This window comes from Panthera onca, chromosome A1, assembly GCF_046562875.1.
Source record: "Panthera onca isolate mPanOnc1 chromosome A1, mPanOnc1 haplotype 2, whole genome shotgun sequence".
In the NCBI taxonomy this organism is placed as follows: Eukaryota; Metazoa; Chordata; class Mammalia; order Carnivora; family Felidae; genus Panthera; species Panthera onca.
In genome coordinates this window covers 217674848-217686335 of record NC_138339.1, presented here as the reverse complement: position 1 = coordinate 217686335, position 11488 = coordinate 217674848, and the positions used below count along the sequence as shown (strand labels likewise).

The 11488-nt window shown below is 41.1% G+C and overlaps 1 long non-coding RNA gene across 1 annotated transcript in view; it reads right to left on the bottom strand.

Moving 5' to 3' along the window:
• Positions 1-8442: 8442 nt before the first annotated feature.
• Positions 8443-11488, bottom strand: part of LOC132682089 (uncharacterized) — a 31888-nt gene continuing 28842 nt past the window's right edge. Inside the window, exons 5-6 of the long non-coding RNA XR_009611462.3 lie at positions 9377-9419; positions 8443-8618 (exon numbers count right to left, since the gene is read on the bottom strand). This is a non-coding gene — a long non-coding RNA (uncharacterized LOC132682089). The remainder of the gene's footprint in view (positions 8619-9376; positions 9420-11488) is intronic.

Below are 11488 nucleotides of genomic sequence, written 5' to 3'. Positions count from 1 at the left end.
TTCTTCAGGAAAAACAAAGCACATCTCCTTTCCTCTCTGGATTCTAATTCCCAGAGCTCTGCTTGCTAGAGACTGCTTGCTCTTCCTTGTGAGTTCCTCCAAACATATTCTGCGGCTCTATGTGAGGCTTACACTTGCCTCATAAACTACAGTCCTGATTGAATCTTGTGATCCACCATGATCTTGAGTCAGACACATCCAGGCCACTTTCATTTTTTGAGGCTCCCAATATATCGAAAAAGAAAAAGTTGCAAAAATGGGATTAAAACTGTGGGTGAGCTTTACATGTCTATGTTAATAAAGGAATACATTTATCAGATACTAGAGTGATGCCAGAGTTCTAAATTTCAGGCCCTATGAGAATGTGAGGCCCAGGCCAAGTGGCTTTCCTGCACCCCCACCCCCCAGCACTCCCCAGCCCCTTCCCGTTCTGTGCTCAGTCTTATCCTGAGATCCTTTTCTAATTTTACCGTCTTCCCTCTTCCCTCGCCCCGCCTGTTATTGTGCTATTTCCTTCCCTTCTACAGAATGTGTATTATTCTGCATTTGCCTTCACTGAGCTTCATTCAGTTCCAAGCAATTCCTCTGGCTCTTCCTCACCCTGCTGTCACCTGTCCTTTGAATCAATATGCTCTCCATCCTAACAACCCTCATTAATTAATTAAAATGCCCTCCTCCGCCTGTTTTCCATTTTGGTACCACATTCACATTTAATGAGCATGCTGGCCATTCCATTATTCAGGTCACTGATGAAATGTTACATCACCAGCCCCAATCTCTGTGGACACCACATTTGTTATGTCCTCCTAAGTTAATAATAATCCACAGTATTCATTCTCTAGGCACGCAGCCACTCGTAATTATGTGGTTTAGAATTTAAATTTTAGACCAGTGGTTTGAAAACCTGGTTGCATGCTAGAGACACCAAGGGAGATTTTTAAAATGTGGATCCTAGATCTTACAACAATCCTATCATACTATATTAAAAATAGGCCCAATAAATGAACCTGGTCACCTTAGATACAGAATCTTCTTCATCTGTTTGAAGAGAAGAAAAGTAAAATATTAGAGATGACGTTCAGGGCCTTGCAATACAAAGAGGTGACAGGCTGTCAAATTTTAAGTTCTAGTTTTCCTTTCCTTGAATTCTAAAGGGCAAAAAAAATTTAACTTGGTCATGGGTGCTCTATTAGTTTTCTATTTCTGTTGTAAAAAAAAAAAAAAAAAACTACCACAAATGTAGTGGCTTAAAATAACACAAATTGATTATCTTACAGTTTGGGAAGTCGGAAGTCTGAAATGGATCTCACTGGTATAAAATCAAGGTGTCAGCAGAGCTGTTCTGGCTCTATTTCTTGCCTTTTCCTGCTTCCAGAAGCCACCCACATTCCTTGGCTTGTGGCCCCATTTCTCCAGCGATGTGGAGTCCTACACATGCTGTTACCTCTCTGGCCCTCTCTCCTACCTCCCTCTTTCCGCTTTTAAGGAAACTTGTTATTGCATTGGCCCTGCCCAGATATTCCAGAATAATCTCCCTATCTCAAGGTCAGCTGATTAGAAATCATGTGTTTTTGCCATGTAGCCTAACATGGTCACAATTTCAGGGAGTAGGACATGGACATTATTACGGGCAGGGGGTATTATTCCGCTTACCACAGGAGCATATTCAGTTTTCTCCTAGTAATTTCTTTTTTTTCTTTCTTTATTTTGGGAGAGAGAAAGAACACATGTGCAAAGGGAAGAGGGGCAGAGAGAGGAAGAGAGAGAGAATCTCAAGCAGGCTCCTCGTTGCCATTGCAGAGCCTGACATGGGGCCATGAGATCATGACCTGAGGTGAGATCAAGAGTCTGACACTTAACTGACTGGGCCACCCACGCGTCCCTCTCTTAGTAATTTTTAGATAAGATATGAGTGCATATAAAACTCTTCATTTAGAATTCTACACAAAGCTCACAACCCCCTGGGCACAGTGACACATCCTGCCTCCTACCTAAAGGCCTATCCCCAGAGCCCAGGGACCTGCTGTGATCAGGGCCTCTCATATCAGGCTGCAGGACTATTGCCTAACCTTGACTCTGGAGACCACCTCATTAGGCCAGCAGCCTCCAGTGTGGGATCACTGTGTCCAGTGTAAGCTGGAAATCTCTCTCCCATGGGCACTGGTACAGGGTGGGTTTGGAACATGCAGTACAGTCATCCCTGGGTTAACTTCAATCCATTTTCAGTCTCTATGGCTGCACAAAGGATTCTAAACCATAAGTTTCCACTGGGAAGTCCCTGGTGCCTTTCTGCATTCCCCATTGAATCAGAAGCTTAAGAGATGGGGCCCAGAAATCTGCATTCTTTAATATTTCCAGTTTAATTCTGTGTACTGTCAGGGTTAGGAACTATGGGTTTAGACCATGTTTTTTAGTTTAATGAATATATTGTAAAGATTAAAACTGAAACCTTGCCAAAATCAAGATTATTAGTAGCACCTATTACTTTTTGGGAAATGTCAGATTCTTATATACAATTAAAATATATTATGTATTTTACATATATTATATCTATATATTATATAGCATATATATTATGATATGTTAATGTATATTAATGACATATAAGTGTTACATATTACTTTCTGATAGAAAAAAATCACATTATAAGTATGTTCTATTTAAGAAAATCCAGTGGCCTGAAACCAAATTTATAAATAATAACAATAAAAATAATTAGGGGGTAATAATTTATATTACAAAGTAATTCATTGTATTATTTCCCTTAAACAACATTTCCCTCTAGGTCTCTTAAAATACCAGTCAATACACAAAAATTCAGTTTGTGTATTGTTTTTCAGGAACATTTCTAGTGCATCAAGCATGGTGCACCTGACTCCTGATGAGGTGGGGCTTGTGGTTTGAGGAATTTGAGTGGAAGAAAAAACAGAGTTGACTGGTCTGTGGAATCTATTGCCTAGGTCTTCCTCTCTGTGGTGTCCCAGGGCCAGGTATGCTAGCTTGGTCACACCCTTGTCTGCATTCGAGCCCACGTAGCTCCAGCTTTAGGCTCAGCCCTGTACTCATTCCTGGGATGACTCCTAAAGTCACAGGAGTTTCAGAATCCCTAGCTCAGCACTGAGAACAAGCATCAGATGGCCCTGACCTTGGTCCTCACTTCTGATAATTGGGATTTCAGCTTTCTTTCCCAAGTGTTGGCCTATAGCTTGAGCTTCTGCTTGGGGTGTCTGCCTTCTTTGGAGCTTTTTACTTCTCCTCTCCATGGCAGGTTCTCAGGACATTTAACTTGAAACCTTAGCCATGCGTGCAGAACCTGAGATTGTCCCTGAAAAGACAGGCTCACACCCACCAACCAGTGGCTTGAGAAGGAACTTGTTCTCCTGTACTAGGATCCTATGATGATCTGGCCATCTTCACCCCCTTCACAATGGGCTCTCTCGAATGCCGGTGACATTGCAGCGCTGGGCTTTCTTCATTTTGGTTCCAGACCCCTGGGTCTGTTTGTGGCCTTAAACTGGGCTCTGGCCTGCTTGTCTGAAAACTTAATTCTCTCTTCATGTTAGCATTTCTTCTGACGCAAGGATTAGATCCCATTCTCTATATCCCCAGCTGCTCATTGTGACCCTGCTTCAAACTAAGCAGACCATCTGGATCCATCTTAATGGAATAAGATCTCCCACTAGATGAGAGCCTCTTAGATCTCAACACCTGCCCAGAGTAGCTTCAGCACCTAAGAGTGTAGTGGTTTGCTCTATTGTCCATCCTTTGTAAGACCTGCCTTAAAACTGGTTGGCCTTCCATCTGGACATGTGGTATCATGTGGTTATTTGCGTCCCAATTCTTCCATGTAATAGATGTGAAATCCTCAAGTTTTGCTTAACTGGTTTGATCCTGAATAGATTTTATAGGGTTCTTCCCATCAAAATGTTCTGACCTATTTCATAAGTAGTTGTGGAATAATGTATGTAGAATGCCTTGTGCTTGGCCTATCATAAGGAGATATTACTATTTCTTTTTTCTTATTTGTTCCCCAGTGACTGCTTGTCTGTGTGGCTAAAAGCCCCATGCATCTCAAGGCCAAACAGGTCCAGAAATTCTCTCTGGATGACCTATCTCATCTCTACATCCTTAGAAGTCAGGAAAAGCCTGAGTTATTTGCAATTTTTGAGGCTCTTTGTATATAAATAAATGTTAAAAGAATGAAAAACTAAGACTCAGACCAAAGAAAATATTTGCAAAAAGAAATATCTGATAAAGGACTTGTATGCAAGATATATTAAAAAAAACACTTAAAACTCAAAACAAGGAAACAAACAACCCAATTAAAAAGTAAAAAGTGGGCAAAAGATCTGAGCAGATACCTCACAAAGATATACAGATGGTAAACGCTCATTTGAAAAGATCCTTAACATAATATGCCATTAGGAAATTACAAATTAAAATGAGATATACCAGCACATGACTATTAGAACGGCTAAAATCCAGAACATTGGCAACACCAAATGCTGGTAAGGATCGGAGCAAAAGAAACTCTCATTCATTGCTGATGAAATGCAAAATGGTACAACCACTTTCTTTTTAAAATTTTTTATAGATTTTTTTTTTAAGTTTATTTATTAGTTTGAGAGACAAAGCACATGTGTGAGCGGGGGAGGAGCAGAGAGAGAGGGAGAGAGAGGATCCCAAGCAAGATCCACACTGTCAGCACAGAGCCTGACACAAGGCCTCAACTAACGAACCACGAGATCATGACCTGAGCCAAAACCAAGAGTTGGACACTTAACTGACTGAGCCACCCAGGCTCCCTGGTACAGCCACTTCAGAAGACATTTTGGTGGTTTCTTGCAAAACTAAGCATACTCTTACCATTTGATTTTACCCAAATGAGTTGAAAACTTATGTTCACACAAAACCTGCACATGGATGTTTATAGCAGCTTTGTTCATAATTGCTAAAACTTGGAAGCAATGAAGGTATCCTTCATTCGGTGAATGGATAAATAAATTGTGGTACATCTAGACAATGAAATACTATTCTGTGATACGAAAAATTGAGCCATCAACAAGGGGAAGACATGGAGGAACCTTAAATGCATGTTGCTAAGTCAAGGAAGTCAATCTGGAAAGTCTACATAGTATATGATTCCAACGTCATGACGTTCTGGAAAAGGCAAAACTATGGAGACACTAAAAAGATCAGTGGTTGCCAACGGCCCAAGGGTAAGGAATGAGAAGTGAACAGGTGAGACATAGGGGATTTTTAAAGCAACAAAGCTAGTCCATATGATACTGTACAGTGGTTATATGACCTTGTGCCAAAACCCATAGATATGTTCAACACAAAGAGTGAAACTTAAGGGAAATGATGGACTTCAGTCAGTAATTATGAGTCAAGACTGATTCATCAATTGTAACAAATATTCCATACCAACACAAAATATTAATAATAGGAAAAACTCTGTGTGCAAATGAGGGAGGGCAGGACTTGGGAACTCTGTAATATCTGCTCAATTTTTCTGTAAATCTGAAACTATTCTAGAAAGTAGTCTATTAATTATAAAAAATAAATACTAAAATAGGGTTCATTTTAAATGTGGTTTATTTTAAATATTTCCATTTAAAAACTCAGTGCTTTTAAAACAAACAAAAATATAACGCAATGTAATTGTGCTTCTCACAAGGTAATTGTGGGATTATAAATATCTTTTTTTTAATTCCAGTCTAATCAGGGATTATAAATATCTTAATGCATAATGCATGACAGATGAATGGTCTGCTAATGGGAGGCATGTTCCAAGCTGCATGATGAGAGTTTTCTTCCTTCAGTTCTCTGAGTGCATCTCTGTAATGTACATGAAACTTTACTTGGCAATAACCAGCATGGAGCCCCTTCCTTAATGTGAGTCCTTTGGCAATGGAGCACCATGATGGGCCCTACTGGGGCTTAGCTTTGTTTTTCCAAGCCCGCTTCCAACCCTACCCATTCTGCTTTTGAACTCGAGTTGGCTGGCTGTTTGCAGGTAGACATTTCTAGTCCTAACTGCCTATCTACCTAAACATCCAAGGCTCACCTGCTTGTGATGTCCCATTCCTATCTTCTGCCCACCTACTGAGCCTGGGCCAGCCACAACACTGAACAACTACAATGACTGTACATTGTGTTTTGCCAGCTGGACTACTTCTGGTTAATAGCTCTCCACAGAGAGGGACTAGAGATGAAAACAGAAGGACTGATTTCATTATGCATAAGGCTTTCTTGCAGGGTCACTTCTGTGTCTACTTGCCTTTGCTATACTTCCTCTATTCCCAAGGGTGAGGCCTACCTCCCAGAAAGATAGAAATGAACACGCTTGCTGACTTCCCTTTTCTTTCACTTTTTCCAAGTTTTTTCTCATTATGATAGTGGTAAGTACTCTTAGAAAATGTGCAAGTCACAGAAATGAAGAAAGAAGCACAGAAAAAAAAAAGTCACCCCAAACCCTGTATTACCCCGAGGCAACCCCTAATGTCATTTCACTTCTGTAAATTTTTAGCTCCGCATTCACTCTTGAACCTCACACAATTAGATTTTGCCTCCTCCATTTTCCTGGAACTATGCTCCCATAGGTCGATGTCTGTCACAGGCGACCTTCCCGGTATGCTCTGTATTCCATCTCGTCTTCCTTCTCAAGAACTTCATTTCTGTAATTATTCACTTCTGCCTGCATTATTCGTTCTCCCCTTTAGTGGATCACTCCCATCAGTCTGCAAACCTGTCTTAGTATTGCACATCTTAAACTCTTCCTTAAACCCGTTACCTCCTCTCTGTTCCTCTTCATAGTAAAACATCTCAAAAGAGATATCTATATTTACCTCCTCCACCTTCTCCCCTCTGGCACTCTTCGATTTGCTTCAGTAGGGTCCTCTTCACCCTACTGAAAAGACTCTTATCAAGATCATCCGTGACTTCCAGCTTGCTAAATCTAACGGTCAATTCTCTGTCCTCATCTTCACTTCTCAGTGGTATTTGACATAGTTCAGTCTCCTTCCTTTCAGAAATAACTTGTGCTGTTGGTCTCTGTTGACAGCACACTCTGCTGGTTTTCCATTTATTCCACTCTTCCTTGTCACTCTTTTTTTGGTCCCACCTTCTATGTCTGGCTTTGAAATATTGATTGAGTCTGAGGCTTGATTTCAGGCCTTTCTCTATAATCTCTCCTTGGTAATTTCACCAGTCCCACTGTTTTAAATATCATCTATATGATACTGACTCTCAGATCTATATCTCTAGTTTTGGCCCCTAGGATTAGTTTGCATTAGGTTGCATGTATCAGCAAAAGCCAAACAATAGTGGCTTAAACAAAATAAAAGTTTGCGCTTTTTGTTCAGTACTTAAGGAAATTCAACATACAAGGATATTTATTCAATATACAAGGAAATATATATATATATATATATATATATATATATATATATATTTAAGTTTATTTATTTTGAGAGAGTGTGGGGGGGAGGGGCAGAGAGAGAGAGAAAGAGAGAAAGAAAGAATCCCAAGCAGGCTCTGCACTGTCAGAGACATGGGGCTTGAACCCATGAACCATGAAATCATGACCTGAGCTATAGTCAGATGCTTAACTGACTGAGCTATCCAGGTGCCCCATAAAGAAGCATATTTGCTGTGTAAGTTTGAAGGAAAGCAAACTAGGACTTATATGGTGGTTTGATTGCCATCAGAGACCCAGAGGACTTCCCTTTATGTGTTTCATTATCCCAGCCCTTGGTTTCCACCCTCAAGGAGCACCTCATTATTTCAAGATGGCTGCTGGAGATCCAGCCGTATCATAAACATTCCAGACTGCAGGTAGGAGAAAAGCAGGAGGACACAGTGTTCATGTCCTAGGTGAGTTAATTCCCTTTAAGGAGGCTTTCTAGTTTCTTCACAAAACTTCCACTACTACCTCATTATCCACAACTTAGTCATATGGCCACACTTAGTTGCCAGGAAGGCTGGGAAATACAGTCTTTAGTTCAGTTAGCAATACACCTAGCTAAGTATCAGGGTTCTGTTACAGAGAAGAAGAGGAAAGTGGGTATTGGGTAGAGATCTAGCAATCTCTGCCACACTAACCCTGACTCTTCCCTGTGCTGTGAGCTTACGTGTCTCTGTGTCCATAACATCTCCATTTGGACGCCTAATGGGCTTTTCATACTAAACTTAGATAAACCTCTTGATTCCCTCCACCCTCAAACCTGCTCCTCCCAGCCTTTTCCATTTCAGTAAATGGCTTCACCTCATTGTTCAAACTAAAAACCTAAAGTCATTAAAAAAAAAAAAAACAACACAAACACCTTTTGTTATGAAAACTCAAACACACTGAAAGGTAGAGCAAATAGTATAAAAAACACCGATAGATCCAGCATCTATTGTGCTTGTTTAACCTTTTTTTTTTGAACTGAAGTATTTTAAAGTACAGTCATTGTGGAGTACCTGGGTGGCTCAGTCGATTAAGCGTCTGACTTGGGTTCAGGTCAAGATCTCGAGTCAGGCTCTGTGCTGACAGTGCGGAGCCTGGAGCCTGCTTTGGATTCTGTCTCTGTCTCTCTCTGCCCCCGCTCTACTCACACTCTGTCTCTCTTTCTCTGTGCAAAAATAAACATCAAAAAAAGTAAAGTATAGTCATTGTGACATTGAACTCAAATTCTTCAGTTGGCATCTCTAAAACATAAAGGCATTTTTGTGTATATCTGTGATACTATCACCAGTCTTCTCAAAATGAATAATTTTTTACTCCTCTCTTCCTCATCCGCCACAGCGAGTCAATCAATAAGTGATGTCAACTCTCTGGCCACTCCTCACTCTCTCCAATGCCATCCCATCCCAGCCACTATCAACCCTTAACTAGACTTTTGCTCTGCATTCTTCCTTCTAACTCTCTATTTTGCACATAGTATCAAACTATTCTTTCAAAAACTTAAACCATGTTATATCACCTCCTTAATTAAAACCCTCCAGTGATTATGTCTTTGTGATTAGATTAGAATCCGGGCTTCTTTAAGACCTACTTGACCTGACTCCTGAGTACCTTTCTAAGCTCTCCGCCTTCTCTCCCCTCACTCCTGCTTTATTTTGTTCCTTTGAATACCAGAGTAATTCCTTCCTAACTCTAGTGTTTAGGCTATACCTTCTGCCTGGAAGGTTTCCCCCAGATCTTTGTATGGCTGGTTTCTTCTCATTCTTAAGTCTTACCACAAATGTCACCTCCTCAGGGAAGCTTCCTCTGCTCATCCTATCTGGAGAAGTGCCCCCCATCTGTCTTCAATCAATTCGTAATCTATTATCCTGTTTTATTTCATGTGGCCTTTATTGCTATTTTAAATTATATTATTTGTTTACTTACTGATGGCCTGTCTTCCTCTTGTACGGAAGCTCCATGAAAGTGCCTAGAACAATGTACGGTGCAAAATATACAATCAACAAATGATGTTAGAGAATAAATCAATAAATTGATCTCTGGATATTGAAAGACTTTGCTTTGAATTTCAGCTCCATTACTTACCAGATGTAGTGGGAAAGTTACTTAATTTGTCCCTAGAATACCAATGTCACAGGACTATTATAAAACTTAAGAGGGGTAATTATGTAAAGCACTTAGTATAGCTTTCGATGTATAGTAAGCCCTAAAAACATGACAACTGCTATTATTACTACTGCTATTAATTATTACATGTCTCTGCTGCATTTGATCATTGTGAACATTGCCTCCTGAAGACTGTCTCCTCTTCTGGCCTTTTTGATGCCATACACTTCTAGTTCTGCTGTCCTTGGAATGCCTCAGAACACCTTCTGTGTCACAACCCTCACCTGATGACTCCGTAATTATTCTTTCCATGCCTGGTACCACGTATTGCTTGGCCACAACTGACCGGACAAGAGACGAGCACCTGGTCCCAAGGCAGTGTCTGTTCATTGGCCTAGGTGCTACCCCGGCTCAAGAGCTCCAACCACATGTTCTCTATGATGGGTGATTGCTAAGTAGATAAATGAGCTCATTTCTCCTGAGGAATATGAACAGAGTAAGAGGGAGCACATGAGATAGAGAGATACTATATCGGGAGCAGGAGAAGCAGGGACAGAGAATACTTGGTGACTACAAGGACGCCTGGAGTGGGCAGATGAGCATGTAGCCTAGTCACAACAACTTCATTGTATCTTGATGACCTTTCAGGCTCCATTAGTCCTCCATTAGTCCTGCTGCTTCTAACTTTCGGTGCAGCTTCACAGTAACCTCTATATCCAAGGTCGCTTATCTGTTCCTCACATGGCAAAGAACCTAACCAACACCCTCACTGCACAGTTTCACTGGGTTGATTCAACAACCATTTCTTAGCATTTACCATTGGCCACACCCACTCATTTGCTCTCATAACTTGAACGCTCCTCTGTTGGTAATTCACCAATTGAATCTCTAACCTGACCTGTTTTCTGAGGTTTCAACTCAAACTTCTGGGGCCCCACTGGCACTTAAAAGATCTACCTTCCAAACAAACTCATATTTTCTCCCCTTTCTCTCCTCTCATGCCCTGCCTGGCACAAATATGTTCCTCTTCTTTTGTTCCCTGTCTCGGCTGATGACACTGCTTACTCCCAGTCACTTGGGCTACAAATCTTGGAGTGATCTTTGCCACGTCTGTCTTTATTATCTTCCACAGCTAATCAGCATCTGCTGATGCATCTGGCCCCTTTGTTCTTTTTACAATGTCCTTCCAGACTGTAGGTGCCTTGGCCCTCCCCTCCTACTCCTCTTCCATCACTGCTCTCCCTTTGCTCATGTGCTCCCGGCCCACCAGCCTCCTTGCCTGTCCCTGAACAGGCAGACACAAACCTGCTCCAGGGCTTTTGCACCTGCTGTTCCCTTTGCCCAGAACACTTTTTCTGAGCTCTATTCCTCTTCTTCTTCACATCTTTGCTCAAATATCCTTGTGTCACCTTTCCTAATCACCTTGTTTAAATTCTAAGAACCTGACAACTGACTTTCCTTAACCTCTTCCACTGTTTATTTTCTCCACAGCCCTCCAACGTGCTACGTAACTTACTTATTTTTTTCATTTGTTGCATACCCCTTTCTCCACTTGGCAGCCCAACACAGTCGAATGTGTGCACCACGGGGGCAGGAATTAATATCCCCAAGGCTCAACAGTGCCTGGTACGTAGTAAGCACTCAATAACTGTGTGTTTAATCCATTAATTGATTACTCAGTCTCTCTCTGCTACCATTGTTTGTTTGTTTTCTTTTTAAACTGTTTCAAGACTATTTTTAAAACCAGTCACGACACTAAGCTTTTGGCCCGTTTGCCCACTCTACCAGCTACAAATGCTTGCTCAGCAGCTGAGGGGCACTCTTTAGTAGCATGTGTGAAAAGTAAATAAAATCCATAGAAAACAAATCGTTTCCATAGGCTGCATTCTTATAGTCTTGCTACAATGCCAATGCTACATCCTGGGCATATGT